Raw genomic sequence first — 19,955 nt, forward strand, 5'->3', positions numbered from 1 at the left:
CAATTCAAGCTAGCTTGGATTCTGATTCCTTCTACTGCACTCCCAAGGAATTCGAGACATTATTGATGCAATTAATAAAGAGAAAATGTGTGTCAATAATTGGAAGGCTGTTTTACAAGAGGAGCTGCTATCTCTGATTTCACTTCCTTCTATGGAACTGCACAGACAGCATGATACCTGAGCAAATAAATCAACTATCATGATCAGAAGGGTTTGTCAATCCATCCTCTTTGCTTTATCGTGTGCAAAGTGTGCTGCTGTCCCCTGAGCTTCCTGCGTTTCTCTCTTCTTGAAAAAACAGCACTTGATCCTTTTCAAAATAACCAGAGAAGAAATGAGACAGAAAGTATCTCTTCACCATGATTCCCCCTCAGTACGGAGACTCATAGAAAAGGGTGTAACCAGAGTTGAAATATGTGATGTCAGCCCATAGAATTCTTCAATAGCTGTGCATCTATTTTTTTCTACAATGTCATCATCAAACAACAACCAAAAATCATGACTCTTAACTACTGCAATATAATGGCCCCAGTTGAGACCACTTTCACAGTAAACCACAACAGCAACAAGGTCGTACATGCTGTCTGGATTGATCGTGTTGCCCCCCGGCCTCGGGTCCCAGCCCTGGCCTGCCGCCCGCCCGCCTCAATAGACGAAGTTCTAAAGGAAAAACTATCCGGTGGGGAAAGTTTTGTATATCGATAAAGCTGATCCATACATTTAACTCTCTTCGGGCATAGAGCTAGAATCATGGGCCGTTTTTAAACTTCCATCCGTTTGTGTGCTTCCTGTTTGCTTCCACACTTTTCACAGTAGTATTAGTATTCACTGCGCAGAGTTTGCGTTGCTAAAACCCCTTGAACAGTGAGTAATTGATGTGTTTTGTTCCACGTCAACAAAATGATCTAAAAAATCTTCATCTTTCCTGCTTATAGTTTCACAAGTATGACATCTGGTTTCATTAGTTAATGTTCCCTGAAAAATCTCATGAACCTACGTTGGGTCTGGTGGGCTATTATTATTTTCACTATCAATATTACCGTTGGGTAAATTACCATTTTCTTTTTCTTGCTTTCTCTCTTCTTGTAAAATATCAACAATTGGATTTAGTAGGTAATTTAAGAATTCATGAGCATCTTGTTGCATGCAGTTGTCAAAAAGCTCATTTTCTTTCTGTAACCTTGTTATGAACTTAGGAGGTATTAATTACTCCAACCTTTTTCTTCTGAGTGGCTATGCTATGGAAGCGATCTGCAAAGCATGTAAGAAGGTTCTCCTTCTTCCTAGGTTGACTTTTGTAGGCTAGAACTTTTTCCAGAAATGGATAACAAAGATAAAAGTGCTTGAAGAACTGAATTGCAGTAGTGGGTATTCCCAAAATTGACTAATCGAAAATAGTGCGCATTGGCTGGAAACTGTTCCCGACCAATCTCTTTCTCTAATGCCTAAGCATTGGCTCCCAAGGTAGAGATAGAGGCGAATTTGCAGACTGTCAGTAGGATATCCATCTGTCCAGCACCATCTTCCACCCAATCACAGAGGTGGCGGGCGGGGGAGACGGGGAGCCGGGTGGCCCAATCGCACCATGGCCGGCGGGCTGACCCCGAGCCGCCACGGACCCCTGCCCTGGGCCTGCTCGGCTGCCGCTGCCCTAATCGCCGCAGACGCTCAGGCACTCCCGGCCTCCGGCCCCAGCCCTGACCTGCCGCCTGCCCGCCCGAACCCAGCTCTGCCCCGGTGCCAAATTCAAGGAGTTTTGAGGAAATGATAAAGCCGCTAACTGCTAGCGTAGGTAAATAGTTTGTTAACTTTAACATATTTATGACTAAATATTCTGCTTCTGCACTAGAAGATGCAAACTTCATGAGTAGAAATATATATACTTATATGCTATATAGACGCATATATAGTATAAATTTGATATATAATAATTTCTCCTAATTTTCTTTGAAAGTAAAAATATGGACATGCAGCATGTAGCATTTAATCCTAGAAGAGCTCGCTGTTAATAGAATTGAAGGATAAAAGTATTTGAAAGAGGGACAGAGAAAAGAATACAGGAAATAATGATTATACCACCAGTGAACACACAAAATAATACAGAGACATCAAAATGTACAGAGTTTATAATTGATACAATATGAGCTAGGCATTGAAATTATATATCAACGTATTTATGTAGAAATAGTGAAAATTATTAGATACATATGAAAATTGTATTCCTTACCTTTTGTTTTTATCCACATAACGATCATTATCTTATTTCCTTTCATAAACTCTTTCATGATAATACATATAGCAATTTTTTTGAGATTTTTTTCGCTACAAGGCATTGACTAAACATTTAACCTATTTCATTTTTCCAGACAACAAAAAACCTGAGGCAACTTGTATAAAGAGGTGGATTAAAAAAAAAAAAACACAACAGTGAGCTATCTTGTCTCCATTATATGTGTATTTGTGAGCAATGTAGTCTTTATTGACGTTTTTAGAAGCAAAAAGGGATGAGTATCAGACAAATACAGTATTTCATTTGAAAAATCCTATTATATACGTTTCTTTTTTTGTGTCTTTGTTCAGAGTTCAAGATAATGACTTGCCTTTCTCTCTCTTTTTTTTTTTTTTTTTGTAGAGACAGAGTCTCACTTTATGGCCCTCGGTAGAGTGCCGTGGCCTCACACAGCTCACAGCAACCTCCAACTCCTGGGCTTAAGCGATTCTCCTGCCTCAGCCTCCCGAGTAGCTGGGACTACAGGCGCCCGCCACAACGCCCGGCTATTAACCTTTCTCTTTTTCTTAATCAGTTTCTCACTCCCTTACATTTTCTTTTTTGCATTTTAAAAAATTTCTATTATGGAGGCACAAATTTGGTCATATGGATCAAATTCTAATGCTTGAGTAAGGGCTGTAAGTGTGCCCACAACACAGATAGTGTGCATTGTACGCCTTAGGTGGATTTTCGCCCATCCCCTCCCTCCCAACCTGCTTGATTTCCACTGACTGTTACTTCCTTCTGTGCACGTGTGTGCTCACTGGTTAGTTCTAATTTAATAGCGAGTATTTGTTTCTCCGTTCTTTAGATACTTCATTTAGGATGATGGTCTCCAATTCCATACAAATATTGAAAAAGGCATTATTTCATTCTTTTTATGGCTGAGTAGTATTACATGGTGTGTGTGTGTGTGTGTGCGCGCGCACGCATATAAAACACACTTTGTTAATCCCCTCATGAATTAATGGGTGCTGAGTTAATTCCACATCTTTGCAATTGTGAATTGTGCTACTATCAACTTTTGGGTACTGGTGCCTTTTAAATAAAATAAATTATTCTCTGGGTAAATACCCAGTAGTGGAATTGATGGGACTGATGGTATATCTACTTTTAGTTCTTTGAGGAATCTCCACACTGTTTTTTTGTTTGTTTGTTTGTTTGTTTGTTGAGACAGAGTCTCACTTTACCACTCTCTGTAGAGTGCCATGACGTCACACGGCTCACAGCAACCTCCAGCTTTTGGGCTTAGGCGATTCTCTTGCTTCAGCCTCCCTAGCAGCTGGGACCACAGGTGCCAGCCACAGTGCCCAGCTATTTTTTGGTTGCAGTTTGGCCGAGGCCGGGTTTGAACCCGCTACCCTGGGTATATGTGGCCAGCGCCCTACTCACTGAGTCACAGGTACCACCCTCCATACTGTTTTTGATAGAGATTGGACTAATTTGAAGTCCCACCAATAGCATGCAAGCATTCCTTTCTCTGTGCATCCATACCAGCATCCATTACTTTTGGATTTTTTAATAAAAGCCATTCTAACTGGGATAAAGTGATGTCTCATTGTGGGCTTAATTTTCATTGCCCTTTGAACATTTTTCCATGTGTTTATTGGTCATTTATCTCTCTTCTTTTGAAAAGCTTCTGTTAATGTCTTTTGCACACTTTTTAATGGAGATTTTTTTTCTTGCTAATTTGCTTGAGGTCTTGGTAGATTCTGGTTATTAGTCCTTTATTGGATGTATAGCTTTCAAATATCTTCTCTAATATTGTCTGTTGATTATTTCCTTAGCTGTGCAGAAGGAAATGGACTTAAAAACTTAATTTAATCAAGTCCCATTTATTTATTTTTGCTGTTGCTGTGGTTTCCATTGGTGTCTTTTTCATAAATTATTTGCATAGGCTGATATCTAGAAGAGTTTTTCCTAAATTTACTTCTAGAATCCTTATGGTTTCATGTCTTACATTCCAGTCTTTTGTACATCTTGAATTAATTTTTGTGAGTGGTGAGACATATGGATCCTGTTTGATTCTTCTGCACGTGGCTATCCAATAGTCCCAGCAAGATTTATTGAATAGGGCTTCATTTTCTCAGTGTATATTTTTGTCTCCTTTGTCAAAGATTAGTTGGCTGTATGTGGATGGTTTTATATCCCAGTTCTCTGTTCTGCTGAATTGGCCTATGTCTCTATTTTTTGTACCAGTACCCTGCTGTTTTGGTTACTACAGCCTTGTAGTGTAGTTTGAAATCTGGTAATTTGATGCCTCCAGATTTGTTCTTTTGCTTAAGATTGCTTTGGCATTTGGGAGTCTTTTCTGGTTCCAAGTGAAGTGCAAAATTATTTTCTCTAAATCTGTGAAGTACAGTGTTGGTATTTTGATGAAGATTGTATTGAATCTGTAAATCACTTTCAGTCAGTACGGAGATTTTAATAATGTTGATTGTCTCAATCCATGAACATGACATGTTTTTCCATTTGTTTGTGTCATCGGCAGTTTATTTCTTCAATGTTTCATAGCTTTTTTGTAGAGATATCTCACCTTCTTAGTTAGGTGTATCCCTAGGTATTATATATTTTTGTAGCTATTGTGAATGATACTGAGTCTTTGATTTCACTCTCAATTTGACTTCTATTGGAGTATAGAAATTCTACTGATTTGTGTACATTGATTTTGTAACCTGAGACTTTGCTGAATTTATTTATCAATTCCAGAAGTCTTTTGGGTCTAGATATAAAGATTATGTCACGAGCAAAAAGCTTTAGTCTGACCTCCTCTTTCCTGATTTGGATAGCCTTTCTATCTTTCTCTTACCTGATTGCTCTAGTTAGGACTTGTAGCACTATGTTGAATAGAACAGAGACAGTAGGCTCCCTTGTCTTGTTAAAAAGTTCTAGTGTGAATGCTTTCAACTTTTCCCCATTTAGTATGATGTTGCTTGTGGGTTTGTCATACATAGCTTTAACTTTTTGAGATATATTTGTCCTGAGATATATTTGAGGATTTTTATCATGAAAGGGTGTTAAATTTTGTTGAATGGTTTTTCTGCATCTATTGAGATGATTGTATGGTCTTTGTTTTTGATTCTATTTTTGTGGTAAATCACATTTTATTGATTTATGTGTGTTGAACCATACTTATACTCCTGAGATGAAGCACATTTGGTCATGGTGGATTTTTTTTTCTGATGTGCTATTGAATTCAGGTTGCTACTATTTTATTGATAATTTTTTCATCTATGTTCATAAGAGATATTGGTCTGTGGTATTTATTGTTGTTTCCTTTCCTGACTTTGTGACACTGGCTTTGTAGAATGAATTGGGGAGGATTCCCTCCTTCTCAATGTCATGGAACAATTTTTGTAGTATGGGTACCAGCTCTTCTCTGTAGGTCAGTTAGAATTGTAGCATGGGTAAATTTTTAAAAGCTATCCCTACCCTCCTATCAAACAAAATAATGGGAGTTACTATTTAATTATTGCTAAGAATAAGAAAGACTCTTCTTTCATATAACTTAGAGCAAGGCCGATTGCACCTTCTCTGCCAAAAGCTATTTCTGTAGCTTGGCTTAAGCTATTTTAAGTACCTGTCAGGTCTTAAGCAATTTCTATATAGCTCTTTGGCAGTAATTCCAACATCCAAACTAGCAACTAGATGTTTGAATATCCAAGCAAGATAAGAAAATATTGGGTGTGTTTTTAATCTAAGCCTCATTTTTCCATAAGAAAAGTAAAATCAGCCCACTAACACTAATAAAGAATATTCATGCATTACAGTTCAGATTTACTTTTATTTATGGAGTTATATAATTTTCATATTGAGGCCTCACTATAGGTCTTTGATTTTAAGATAAGAGACAAAGACAATTTAAAAACATTTATTTAATTCACTTATTTCTGTTCTGCTATGACATTTACAGTGATGAGCAACTCTGCCAAAAAAGAGAAAAGAATATTGTGTCCCATATTGACTGACACAAAAAATAATTAAACAATTGATAAACAAAAGAAGAAGAAAGTAGTCATTAAAATTATACTTCTAATAAAAAGTACAGCACATTCAGAGTTTTATAAACTCAACACCTGCCGTATAAATGCAAAAACTATTAGAAAGGAAATATATGAAAATGTTATATTTCTCTAGGAGTTGGGATTATGAGTTATGTATTTCAATTTTTTTTACAATGAACAAACATTGCTTTTTAAATAGAAAAAATATTTTTACTATGAATTCAATGTTGTAATATATATAAATTGTTAAATACACACTTTAGTCCCAATTTCTGAGTTTTTTTTTTTTTTTAATTTCAGGTTTTTGCGAGAGTACAAACAACCAGGTCACAATATTTGAATTTGTTAGGTAGAGTCCCTCTTGTAGTTGTGTCCTGCCCCCAGAAGGTGTGCTATACCCCACTACATTGTGTCCCAACCCTATCTCCCTGCCTTTCTCCCTCCCCCAAACTTGAATTAAAATTAGTTTTTCCCCTCAGTGGGCGTGAATTAGATCATCTATTAGCTTTATGTTATTATTGAGTACATTGGATATTTGCTTATTCATTTTTGTGATACTTATTCAGAAGAATGTGTTTCAACTCCATCCAGGTAAATAAAAAAGATGTAAAATCACCGTCTTTTCTTACTTCTCCACATCCTGGCAATTGTAAATTGAGCTGCAGTAAACATTCTATTGCAAATGTCTTTATGATAAAATGATTATTTTTCTTCTGGGTAGATGACTAGTAGTGGGATTATGGGATCAAATGGGAGGTCTAATTTGAGTTCTGTGAAGATTCTCCATACTTTTTCCCCAAAGAGCCTGTATTAGTTTGCAGTCCCACCAGCAGGGTAAAAGTGTCCCTGTCTCTCCACCCACACCAGCATTTGCAACTCTAGGACTTGTGATACGGGCTATTCTCACTGGGGTTAAGTGATATCTCAGGGTGCTTTTGATTTGCATTTCCCTGATGATTAGGAGTGATGAGTATTTTTTTTTTTTGTTTGTTAGCCATTCATCAGTCTTCCTCAGAGAAGGGTCTGTTCGTGTATCTTTCCCAATGGTAGATGAGATTGTTTGCCTTTTTTTGTTGATTAATGTGAGTTCTCCATTATCCTAGTTATCAAGCCTTTGTCAGATTCATAACATGCAAATATCTTTTCCCATTCTGAAGGTTATTTATTTGCTTTAATTGTTGTGTATTTAGCCGTGCAGAAGCTTTTCAGTTTTATTAAGTCCCATTTGTATATTTTTGTGATTGTTGCGATTGCTGCTGATGTCATCTTGATAATATTTTTCCCCAGGCCAACATCCTCAAGAATTTTTCCCACACTTTCTGCTAGGATTTTTATTGTTTCATATCTTAGATTTAAATCTTTTATCCATCTTGAGTCAGTTTTTGTAAGTGGTGAAAGGTGGGGTCCAGTTTCAGTCTTTTATATGTGGTTATCCAGTTCTCCCAGCACCATTTATTGAATAGGGATTCTTTCCCACAATGTATGCTTTTGTTTGGTTTATCAAAGATCAGATGGCTATAAGAGACTGGTTTCATCTCTTGGTTTTCTATTCTGTTCCACTGAGACAGGATACCTGGGAAGGTGAGGTCTAGGAGAGCAGAGGCCTTCTCAAGGAGACCACAAGGATACACCTGCAGGGTCCTCTCCATGGTGACTCAGCTGTTAGGAATTTGTAGACTTAACTTCCTGGAACCTAGAAATTTCCACTTCTGTGAAATCCTGTAGTTCTGTGGGGGCTGGAACAGCATCTCCTGCTTGATTCAAACTGACCAATGAGAAAGGTACCTATGGGTTGGAACTTTTTGACTGGAGATAAAAAGGGAAAAACCAAGCCAGTTGGGGAGTGCAGACATTTTGAATTCTTCTATGCCATTTACTCCAGTGGCTGAAATAAAGCCCTTCCTCTTATAAACATTATGTTTGGGTGCTGTTTCTCTCCATTGGGCCTCATCTTCCTGCAACATCATATGTCTATATCTCCATTTTTGTGCCAATACCATCCTATTTTGATCACTGTGGACTTGTAATAAAAGCTAAAGTCTGGTAGAGTGATGCCTCTGGCTTTGTTTTTATTACTAAGAATGCCTTGGCTATACAGTTTTTTTTTTTCTGGTTCCCTATAAAATGAAGAAGTATTTTTTCCAGTCTTCAACATATGATATTGGTATTTTAATGGGGATTACATTGAATGTACAGATTGCTTTGGGAAGTATAGACTTTTTTTTTTTTTGGAGATAGAGCCTCAAGCTGTCACCCTAGGTAGAGTGCTGTAGCATCACAGTTCACAGCAACCTCCAATCACTTGAGCGATTGTCCTGACTCCACCTCCCAAGTAGCTGGGACCACAGGCACCCACCACAAGGCCCAGCTATTTTTTGGTTGCAGCCGTTGTTGTTGTTTGGTGGGCCAGGGCTGGATTTGAACCTGCCAGCTCAGGTGTATGTGGCTGAAGCCTTAGCTGCTTGAGCCACAGGCGCTGAGCCTAGACAGGTGTGGCCTCAACTTAAAACTTTGAATACTTAAGAATTCTGAAGATTGGTATGTCACCACTGCATCAGAATTTCTTTATATTCCAACTAGTATAGGTGTGTTTTTTGTTTTTTTTTTTTTGAGACAGAGCCTCAAGCTGTCGCCCTGGATAGAATGCTGTGACATCACAGCTCACAGCAACCTCCAACTCCTGGGCTCAAGTGATTCTCCTGCCTCCACCTTCCAAGTAGCTGGGACTACAGGTGCCTGCCACACTGTCCCACTTATACCTGTATTCTTAAATGTTCTTGTTATCAAGGATGTTGAATTTTATCAAGTGCTTTTTCTGCATCTATTGAAAGGATCATATGCTCTTTGTTTTTGCTTCTATTAATATGGTGAATTTAGGTGTCTTCTTGATAAAATGATTTAATTTCCTTTGGATAAATACCCAGCAGAGGGATTGCTACATTGAATGGTAAGTCTACATTTATTTCTTTGAGAAATCTTCATACTATTTTACCTAGAAGTTGTACTAGTTTGCAGTCCCACCAGCAGTGTTTAAACATTCATATCTGTCTGCATCCATACCAACATCTATTGTCTTTTTACCTTTTAACAATCACCATTCTGATAGGGGTAAGGTTGTATCTCATTGCAGTTTTAATATACATTTCCCAGATGATTAGTGATGTTGCATATTTTTTCATGTTTGTATACCATTTCTCTATATTATTTTGAAAAACTTCTGTTCATATCTTTTGCTCACTTTTTTATGTGGTTGTTTGAGGTTTTTTTGCTGAGTAATTCGAGTTCTTTGTAGATTCTGGGTATTAGTCCTTGGCTGGGGGTATAGTTTGTGAATATTTTCTTCCATTCTGTCTGTCGTCTACTGGTTATTGATATTGATTATTGATTATTTCCTTTGCTTCCTTTATTGATCTATTGATTATTTCTTCTGCTGTGCAGAAGCTTTTTAAATTGTTAATTGAATTACATCCTATTTATTGATTTTCATTGCTGCTGTATTTGTCTTTGGTGTCTTAGTAATAAATTCCTTCCCTAGGCCAATATCTGGAAGAGATTTTTCTACATTTTTTCTTTTTCTTTTTTTATTGAGCAATAATAATAACAATAATAATAATGCAAAAAGGTAACATTCACATTGTCAAATAAGAGTATGTCTATCATAGAATGCTTTGACTCTGAGGTTCATTATGGAGTCATCAGTTAACTTCTTATTTTTTTCCAAAGTCTCAAAAAATAGACAACTAATATTTATTAATAAAAATAAAAGATAATTTCAAAAAACAGATCATGCCAGATTTTATAGACAATAGAAAAAGAAGAAATACTTCAAAATCATTCTACTTCATCTGGATACACCTGATATTAAAATTGGAAACATACATTATTATAAAGGGAAATTACAAACATTTTTCACTTATAAACAAGGATGCAATATCCTAAACAACATATTAACAAGTTGAATTAAAAATTAATGTTTAAGTAATGTACTTCAGTCAAAATTCAATCCAATTTTGTGTGAGAATGAGTCACTATTTTCTTTTCTTTTCTTTTTTTTTCTCTTCCTTTCCCTCACCCCCTCCCTCCTTCTCTGTCTGCTCTTCCCTTTCCCTATGCCCCACCATGTCATTAATTGTCCTCATATCAAAGTTGAATACATAGGATTCATGCTTCTCCATTCCTGTGATGCTTCGCTAAGAATAATGTATTCTACCTCCATCCAGGTTAATACAAATGCTGCCAAATCTCCATTTTTTTAAATGGGTGTCAAAGGACTTAAAAAAAAAAAAGGCCTACAAAGGCCTGGCTGAAGTCAGGGAGAACTTCAAAAAATAGGTCCATATAGGCCTGGCTAGAGCCTAAAAGGACTTAAATGCCATTTTAAGATTAACTAAGACAACGCATATGTGACTTATTAAACAAAAAAGACTAATTCTTACAGGTATAAAATAAAAAGATTCAACTTTTTTTCTCCACAGTTCCTAAATTTAGGGTGTCAACTACTCTGCCCTATAAGATCACAGAAAATTAACTGGGTGACATCTAACTCCAAAGTCCATGTTTCCTTGTCTTTTGTTTTTCATAATCATGTTATAATTAAATAAATATCTTAAAAATAAAAATAAAAATAACTAAAAATAATCCAATGAATAATGCAAAATTAGGACATAACAAACCATAAAAATAACATACATTGTTGTTATTACAAACACCCATTTACTAACAAAAAAAATAATAAAAGCAAAATACATCCAGAGTTTGGAGTGAGTTGTCACTGTCTCTCACATAAAGAAAGTCGACCAACCCCCACCCCCACCCCGGACTGTATAAATTCTACACTATTTCAGTTCTCTTTATTTTCCTCATTCCCTCGTTACCACCAAACATTGGTAACACTCACGAGTTATGTGGGGGCTGGCTCCCTACACCATATTGGTCCCTCCCCTTCTAATTTTGCCTTTTTTTTTTTTTGAGACAAAGTCTTACTATGTCGCCCTCAGTAGAGTGTGTGGCGTCACAGCTCACAGCAACCTCCAACTCTTGGTCTCAAGTGATCCTCTTGCCTCAGCCACCCAAGTAGCTGGGACTACTGGCGCCCACCACAATGCCTGGCTACCTTTGAAGATGGAGTCTCACTCTTGCTCAGGCTGGTCTTGAACTCCTGAGTTCAAGCGATCCACCTGCCTTGGCCTCCCAGAATGCTTCAATTACAGATGTGAGCCAATGATCCTGGCTCTATTTTTTTAATTTTTAAAGAATAGTTTTGTTGAATATAGATTTATTTTATTTTATTTTGTTTTTTGAGACAAGAGTCTTATTATATCACCCTCGGTAGAGTGCTGTGGCATCATAGCTCACAGCAACCTCAAACTCTTGGGTTTAAGCAATTCTCTTGCCTCAGCCTCCCAAGTAGATGGGACTACAGGCGTCCACTCCAAAGCCCGGCTATCTTTTTATTGTTGTCATTGTTGTTTAGCAGGCCCTGGCTGGGTTCGAACCCGACAGCCTCAGTGTATGTGGCCGGCTCCCTACCCACTGAACTATGGGCGCCGAACCTATTCCTGCCTTTGAATGGGAAAAATTCCTAACTGGTATGTCCTTTTCCCTTTTTCCTAATTTGGAAAATGCAAGCTTAGTGTTCAAATACCAACTCCCTGTGTGATCTCACTCTAAGTGCCTTAAGGTAAGGACAGGTCCATCCTGTGTACCACCTTATCTGATTTTAATTCATCTGCTATGGATGCTGCAAACCCTCCTACTCTGTGCTTACCATCAGAAGCGGTACCAGATGCCCTTGAACTCTTAGAACTCCTAGGTCCTCCATAAATAATTATATCATGAATCAATGCTTAAAGAACTATCTCCCTTCATGGATATTTTCCAGGTACATGGCAGAGGTTCTACTCAGACAGATTAGAAAACCACTAGAAAGCATCTGGTTTTGAAAATGATAGAGTTATGAGATGCATTTTTTATGAGGCATTTACTGTTTAAAGGAAAAATTTTAAATAATGCATTCTCTAAAGTCCTGAGCTAAATAGTCTCTTATTTCATCTATATGGCTTTGAAGGAAAATGTCATATTATGCAAATTGGACTGTATGTGTTTCCATGCATTAATTTATTCATTCACTTATTGTTCCAACAGTAAATTATTTTAAATATCTACTCTAAGGCATCACATGTTTTAGAGCATGACAATATGAAGGCATAATCTCTTAGCAGGACTAAGTGCAAATAACATCATCTTATCATCATTTATTACAATAGGAGATAATGCATATTTTGTAATTAGGTAAAATATCCCAAATTTGTTGTGCAGTGCACAAGGATTCATTTTTACAGGATTTTGTGTTCCTTTCTTACTTTGGAGTACTTTCAACAGCTATGCTAACACTTGGAATTCTTATTCATGAGAAAGATTCTTATCAGGTTACTGGGACTCTTTGGCAATGATTATGGACACAGAAGTATAAAAACATAGCTTCTTTGCTTCAGGTTGGGATAACTTCAAAGGGTAACTTAGACTCTAGAGTTCCTTTATGGGATAATGTAGAAGCTGCCTTCTGTGAGAGTCAGGCTGGAATTGCGTTCTTAGTTGACATTTTCTCTTTTCCTTTTCTGTTTCTCCCATTCCCATTGCCAGCTGCACTCCCCAACCCCCAACATCCTTAATGCATCAGTTGTGTGCCAATACTCTTTTCAGGATCTGCTTCTGAAGATCATGACCGAATGCTCTTTTTCAGTGTTGTGCTTCTCTATAAATATACACAGAGTTTTACACACTCAATGCTTTTTTAACCCTTATTTTATTTTTCCTTTATTGTCAGTCATTTATGTTATTTATGCATCTGTGTTTCCCACTGTGTTACAGGGTCCTCATGAATGAGAACTGTTTTAGTGCTATTGTGTCCCCTGTTCTTTTCCCTCCCACCAGTCACAATACCTCATAGCTGCAAGTGCTCAAATATAAAAAAAAAAAAAAATTGTTTGTATTTTTCAAACCAGATAGAATACACATACATTTCTTAGACATGTATATTAATTAAGAATAGTCAAGCATGGTATTTGAAGGACTTAAAGCTATATATAATGAAAGGACTATTTTTCTGCACAAGCAGAACATGTATTTAAAAGTTTTATGACTTAAAAGGAGCAAATGAATTTTTCTTTAAAATGAATTTATCATCAAAACGATTTTAAAGTAAAAAAAAATGGTGAAAATGATTATGCTCACTATGGATCCCATCTTTTAGGCCATTTTGTGTTTAATGCCTACTAAAATTACTCAGATATAATCTGGCACAGACTTTTTAAAAAGCCATAATTGGAAGTGAAAGAGGAGATAATAGATTTCATCAAGTCTCTTTCCTTTGCCATCCAAACTTGTCTTACTCAATCCCTTTTTTGTTAGGATGATACAAGAAGTTACAGGACTATGGGCCTGGCCATAACAGTTGATAGAGGGAAGAAAAACTATTCAATTTCTTTTATATTTATATTTTTTCATTGAGGAAAATGAATTTCAAACAGAAGAGGTTAGAACAACAAAGATCAGGAGAAAATAGAAACTGGACACTTACAGAGATTGGAGGTTATTATCAGTCTGAAAACATCTTTGGCTGATTTGAACAGAAAAGGAATTTATTAAAGGGAAATTTGATAGCTTATAGCAACAAACTCCGGGAAGGCTAGAAAGCTGGGCAGAGACTTAAGGGCCAGAAACCTTAATCTAAATCACCTCATAGAACAGCCTATGGAGGACTCAGCTTCCACCGTCACTGTGCAATGGATGCTATAGCTTGTGCCAGAACTACCTCAGTATTGGAAATTGCATACTGCCACTAGGACCCTGTATCTGGCGCCTGGGAATCAGCTCTTGGAACAACCATACTATCTACCCAAGGTGAATCTCCATAGACACACATTTTGTGCATGGTTGGTTTCATTTCAAAGTCTGATTGTACTGACAAGTACATCTGATTAGTAGAATATAATCATATACTCACATCTTACTTCAAGGGATGTTGGGAAAAATCTGAATGTGATATTTTCAATTGTATAGGAGGAGGTATGTTCTGCTTTCCACTAAAACTTAGGAAATGGGAATCCTAAGAAATAGCTGTCAAAACAAATGTCATGAAGCTTTACCCCCGTAGTTTATTCTAGGAGTTTTACAATTTCAGGTCTCACACTTAAGTCTTTACTCCTTTTGAGTTTTTTGTGGGTGAAGGATCTGATTTCATTCTTTTGCATGTATATATCCAGTTTTCCCAACACCATTTGTTTAGGAGACAGTCCTTTTTCTATTGTGCATTCTTGGAAGTTGACTGTATATGTGAGGGTTTATATCTGGGCTCTTTATTCTATTTGTCTTTATACCACTACCATACTGTTTTGATTATTATAGCTTCATAATATATTTTAAAATCAGTGACTAGGAGGCTGAGGTGGGTGGATTGCCTGAGCTCAGGAGTTTGAGACCAGCCTGAGCAAGAGCAAGACCCCATCTCTAAAAAATATAGCCAAGCATTGTGGTGGATGCCTGTTGTCCCAGCTTCATGGGAGGCTGAGGCAAGAGGATCACTTGAGCCCAAGAGTTTGAGGTTAATGTGAGCTGTGACACCATGGCACTCTACTGAGGGCCAAAAGAGACTCTGAAAAAAAAAAATCAGGAAGTGTGAGACCTACAGCTTTGTTATTCTTTCTCAAGAAGAAAGAGAAAGAGTATTCTTTCAGAGTCATTTTATTTATTTATTTATTTGCTATTCAGATTCCTTTGTGGTTCTATATGAATTTTAGAATTTTTTTCTATTTATGTAAAAAATATCATAGGGAATTTCATTAAAATTTAATTAATCTATAGATTGTTTGGAATAATATGAACATTTTAATAATATGTCTTCTAATTCATGAATATGAGACGTCTTTCCATTTATTTGTGTCTTCTTTATTTTCTTTTATAAATGTTATGTGATGTCTTATTCTATTTGCTGTTGCTATAACAGAATACAGGAGACTGGGTAATTTATAATGGAAGGAGGTTTATTTAACTCACAGTTCTGAAGAATGGGAAGTCCAGGATTAGGTGGCTGCATCTGGTTAGCTTCTGATGAGGGTCTCATGTGTCATAATATGGTAGAGAAGTAGAAGGCAAAGCACATGCAAAGAAACTAAACACAAGTGGCAGCCTTGCTTCGTAACAACCCACTCTCACAGGAACTAATCCAGTCTTACTAGACTGATAACTCACTCCTGAAAGGTATTAATCTCTCTTAACAAACTAATAATCCTCCCCCATTGACAATTAAAGTTCATGAATTTTGAATGGGCCAACCATGTTCAAACCATAGCAGGCCAAGCATGCTCACACCTGTAATCTTAGCCCTCTGAAAGGCCAAGGCAGGAGGATAGTTTGAGCCTAGGATTTTGTAGCTGCTGTGAGCTCAGGAGGTTAAGACAAGTCTGAGCAAAGTGAGACACCATCTCTACTAAAAATATAAAAATTAACCCAGGCTTTGTGGCATGTGCCTATAGTCACAGCTACTCAAGAGGCTGAAACAAGAAGATCGCTCCAGCCCAGGAGTTTGAGGTTGCTGTGAGCTAGGCTGAAACGCCGGCACTCTATCCCCGGCAACAGAGTGAGACTGTCTCAAAAAACAAACAAAAACATAGCATATGGTTTTTAATAGACAAGTCTTTCACCTCCCTAGTTAAATATTTCCAAGTGTTTTATTATTTTTGATGCTATTGTAAATGAGATTGTTTTTAGATGGTTTATTTTTAGTTTATAGAAACATAACTAAATTTTGTATATTCATATTATTTCCTAAAACTTTTTGAATTCATTTCTTAGTTCTAACATTGTTGTGGTGTTTTTATGGTTTTCTATATATAAAATCATGTCATCTGTACATAGGGACAATTTAACTACTTCCTTTACAATTAGGGTGCTATTTCTTTTTCCTGCTTAGTTGTTCTGATCAGTACTTCCAGGACTATATATAGTGAATATAGGTGACAAAAGTGGGCATTTTTGCCTCGTTTCTGGTCTTAGAGAAAAAGCTTTCAGTTTTCACTGTTGAGTATGATTTTAGTTATGGGATTTTCATATATAGCCTTAGTTATGTTCAGGAAATGTTCTTCTATCCTTAGTTTGCTAAATGTTTTTATCATGAAAAGGTATTAAGTTTTGTTAATTTTTTCCACATCTTTTAAGATGATAATGTAATTTTTATCCTTTGTTCTGTTAATGTGGCATATCACATTTATTCATTTGCACCTATTGAGCCATCCTTATAACCAAGCGATAAATCCCACTTTTTCTGGTGCATGACCTTTTCGATGTATTGAATTCAGTTTACTATTATTTTCTTGAGAATTTTGCGTTTGTATTCATTAAGAATATTAACCTACATTTTCTTGTAGTATTTTTTTTTTTTTTTTACTGATTTTGGTACAATGATAATGCTTACTTCAAAATGAGTTTGCAAGTATTCCATATTTTTCAATAATTTGTAAGTTTTTAAGAATGATTGGCCTTAATTCTGCTTTAGATATTTAATAGAATTTCTCAGTGAAGCCATCTGGTCCAGGGTTTTACTTTACTGAGAGGTTTTTGATTACTGATTCAATCCCCTTACTAGTTATAGATCTGTTCAGATTTCCTACTTTTTCATGATTCAGTCTTAGTAGATTATAGATTCTAGGAATTTATCCATGTATTCTTGGTTTTCCAATTTGTTGGTGTGTAATTGTTTTTAATAACCTCTTAAAACCCTTTTTATTTCTGTGGCATCAGTTGTAAAGTTACCTGCTTGATTTCTAACTTTATTTGAATAATATCTCTTTTTTCTTTAGTCTAGTTAAAGGTATATCTATTTTCTTGATCTTTTCAAATAACCAAATCTTCATTTCATTATTTTTCTATTGTTTTTATTGTGTTTCATTTATTCTTACTCTAATCTTTATTATTTCCTTTCTTCTGCAAATTTTGGGTTTAGTTTGTCCTCTTTCTCTAGTTTTTTTCAGGAGTAGAATTAGGTTAGTTTCTTTAGAAGTAGAGTTTGATTATTTCTTTCTTACTTTTCTTTTTTTTTTGCAGTTTTTGGCCAGGGCTGGGTTTGAACCTGCCACCTCCGGCATATGGGGATGGCGCCCTACCCCGTTGAGCCACAGGCGCCGCCTATTTCTTCATTTTTAATGGAAGTCTTTATCCCTATAAACTTCCCTCTTAGTACTGCTTTTATTGCATTCCACAACTCCTGATACGTTGTGTTTTCATTTTCATTATCTTTTGTATGGAATAACTTTCGCATATTTTCAATTTCAACCCATGTGTATCTTTAAAATTAAAGTGGATCTCTATACAACTATACATACGCTATATAGTTGTATCTTGTATTTTTTTAATCTTGTGCATCATTAACATATTTTATTGTCATAGTTATTTTTATACTTTTGTCTTTTAATTTCCATACAAGAATTTAAAGCAATTTTTGCACAACCATTACAGTGTTACAGTATTCTGTATTTGCCTGTATATTTACTTTATCAGAAAGCTTTATGCTATTATATACTTTCATATTGCTCTGGCATTTTTTTCATTTCTACATGAACGACTCCATTCAGCATTTCTTGCATGACAGATATAATGGGGATGAAGTCCCTCAGCTTTTGTATATTTTAGAAAGTCTTTATCTCTCATTCACTTTTGAAGAACTGTTTTTTCAGATATAATATTTTGATTGGCAGTTTTTTTCTTTCAGCATTTTGTACATGTATCGTTCCACTCTTTTCTGGCCAGCAAGGTTTCTGTTGAGAAATCCACTGACTCTTATGTAGATTTGCTTGTATATGAGAAATAATTTTTCTCTTGCTGCTTTCAAAATTTTCTGTCTTTAACTCTTGACAATTTGATTAGAATGTGTCTTACATTGAATTTCTTTTGATTAATCTTATTTAGCATTAATTGGGCTTCTAGAATCTGGACATCTATTTTCTTTTCCAGATTTGAAAGGTTTGGGGCCATACATTTTTCAAATGACTTTTTTCCATTTTCTCTCTCTCTTCTTCTGCAGCATCCATAATACATATGCTGGTCTGTTCGATGGTTTCTCATAAGTCTTTTAGGTTTTTTTCACTCTTTTTCATTCTTCTTTTGCCCTCCTCTTACTAGATAATTTCAAATTACTTGTGTTCAAGTACATTGATTCTTTCTTCTGCTTTATCCAGTCTGGTCTGTTATTCAACCCCTCTAGTGATGTCTTCATTTCAGTTATTGTATACTTCATCTCCAAAATTTCTTCTTGTTTCTTTTTAATTTTTTATCACCTTGTTGAAATTCTCATTCACACATCATTTTTCTGAGCTCATTAAACATCTTCACAATAGTTATTTTGAATTCCTTCTCAGCTAATTCATGTACCTTCATTTCTTTAAGGTCAATTTCTGGAGTTTTACATGCATGTATTATTCTTTTCATTGGGCCATTTTCCCCTGTGTCTTGTGATTTTAGTAATTTTGTGTTGGTATTTGTGTATTTGAAAACAACAACAACTTCTCTTAGTTTTTAAGGATTCATTTTTTAGGAGGAATGATCTTCAGCAATTAACCATATTTTGGGAGACTCTCAAATCTTTTCTGTAAATGTATCTTCTCTGGTCATGTGTATTTGGGTACCTAATTAAAGGAATCTTCCAATTTCTTGTTTTCAGGAGCTTGTAGTCTATTGCTCCCTTTGTGTCTGTTTCCTTTACCAGGGGCCATCTGAATCAGAAGCATACTATTTAGTTCATTTTTGTTCTCAGTGGAACCCTAAGCATCTAGAGTATGCTTGTCAGCTATCCTGTTAGCTCTTCACAATAAGTTAGACAGGAGAAAGTCCCTCATGTAGTCCCCTGACATGCTAGATGTTAAACATACACTCCACTCTTCTCTTTCTCCATGAGGAAGAAACTGCCAAGCTCTATGATGCTCTGCTGTACCATGAGCCATGTGTAGCAGCAGCATGTTGTATAATTCTTTTTTCTTCTCAGGGCCCTCCACGTATCTAGAATGTTCCTACTCCTTTCACTGCTCTCAGACAGGTGAGACAAAAGGCAGCTCCTCAGCCAACCCCCTGGAGAGTCAAAACATTAGACACAAAGTGTAGTCCTTTTTTTTTATTTTTTACCAAGGGAGAACCAGGAGCTGGGAGCTGGGAATTTCCTTCAAAGTGCATATATTGTATTGGGGAGAGTGTCTACAGCATGAGGGTGTTACAAATTTTCCTAGAGACTTTGATGTGACTGATTTTGCACTTGTGTGGGGTACACAAGCCTTTTAAATGGTTTCTGGATTTCTCACGGAGAAATTGGTTCTTATACTGTTGTCAAATCTATGGTCCATGGGAGGAGGCTTAGGGCTTCCATGCTGTTATCTTGAGAATTCATTCTATGTACCTTGTTTTTTTTTTGAGACTTTGTCATGTTGGGTAGAGTGCTATGGCATCATAGCTCACAGCAACTTTCAACTGTTGGGCTCAAGCAATTTTCTTGCCTCAGCCTACCAAATAGCTGGGACTACAAGCGCCAGCCACAACAGCTGGCTATTTTTAGAGGTGGGGTCTGGCTCTTGCTCAGGCTTGTCTCCAACCCATGAGCATAGGCAATCCAGCCCCCTCGGCTTCCCAGAGTGCTAAGATTA

At 36.4% G+C, this 19,955-nt stretch overlaps 1 pseudogene; it reads right to left on the reverse strand.

Annotated features, from left to right (window-relative positions):
- Positions 1-370: 370 nt before the first annotated feature.
- LOC128576769 (ubiquitin carboxyl-terminal hydrolase 12-like) lies at positions 371-1,508 on the reverse strand (annotated as a pseudogene).
- Between the last annotated feature and the right edge of the window lie 18,447 nt (positions 1,509-19,955).

The sequence above is a fragment of the Nycticebus coucang genome, chromosome X (assembly GCF_027406575.1).
Source record: "Nycticebus coucang isolate mNycCou1 chromosome X, mNycCou1.pri, whole genome shotgun sequence".
Classification (NCBI taxonomy): domain Eukaryota; kingdom Metazoa; phylum Chordata; class Mammalia; order Primates; family Lorisidae; genus Nycticebus; species Nycticebus coucang.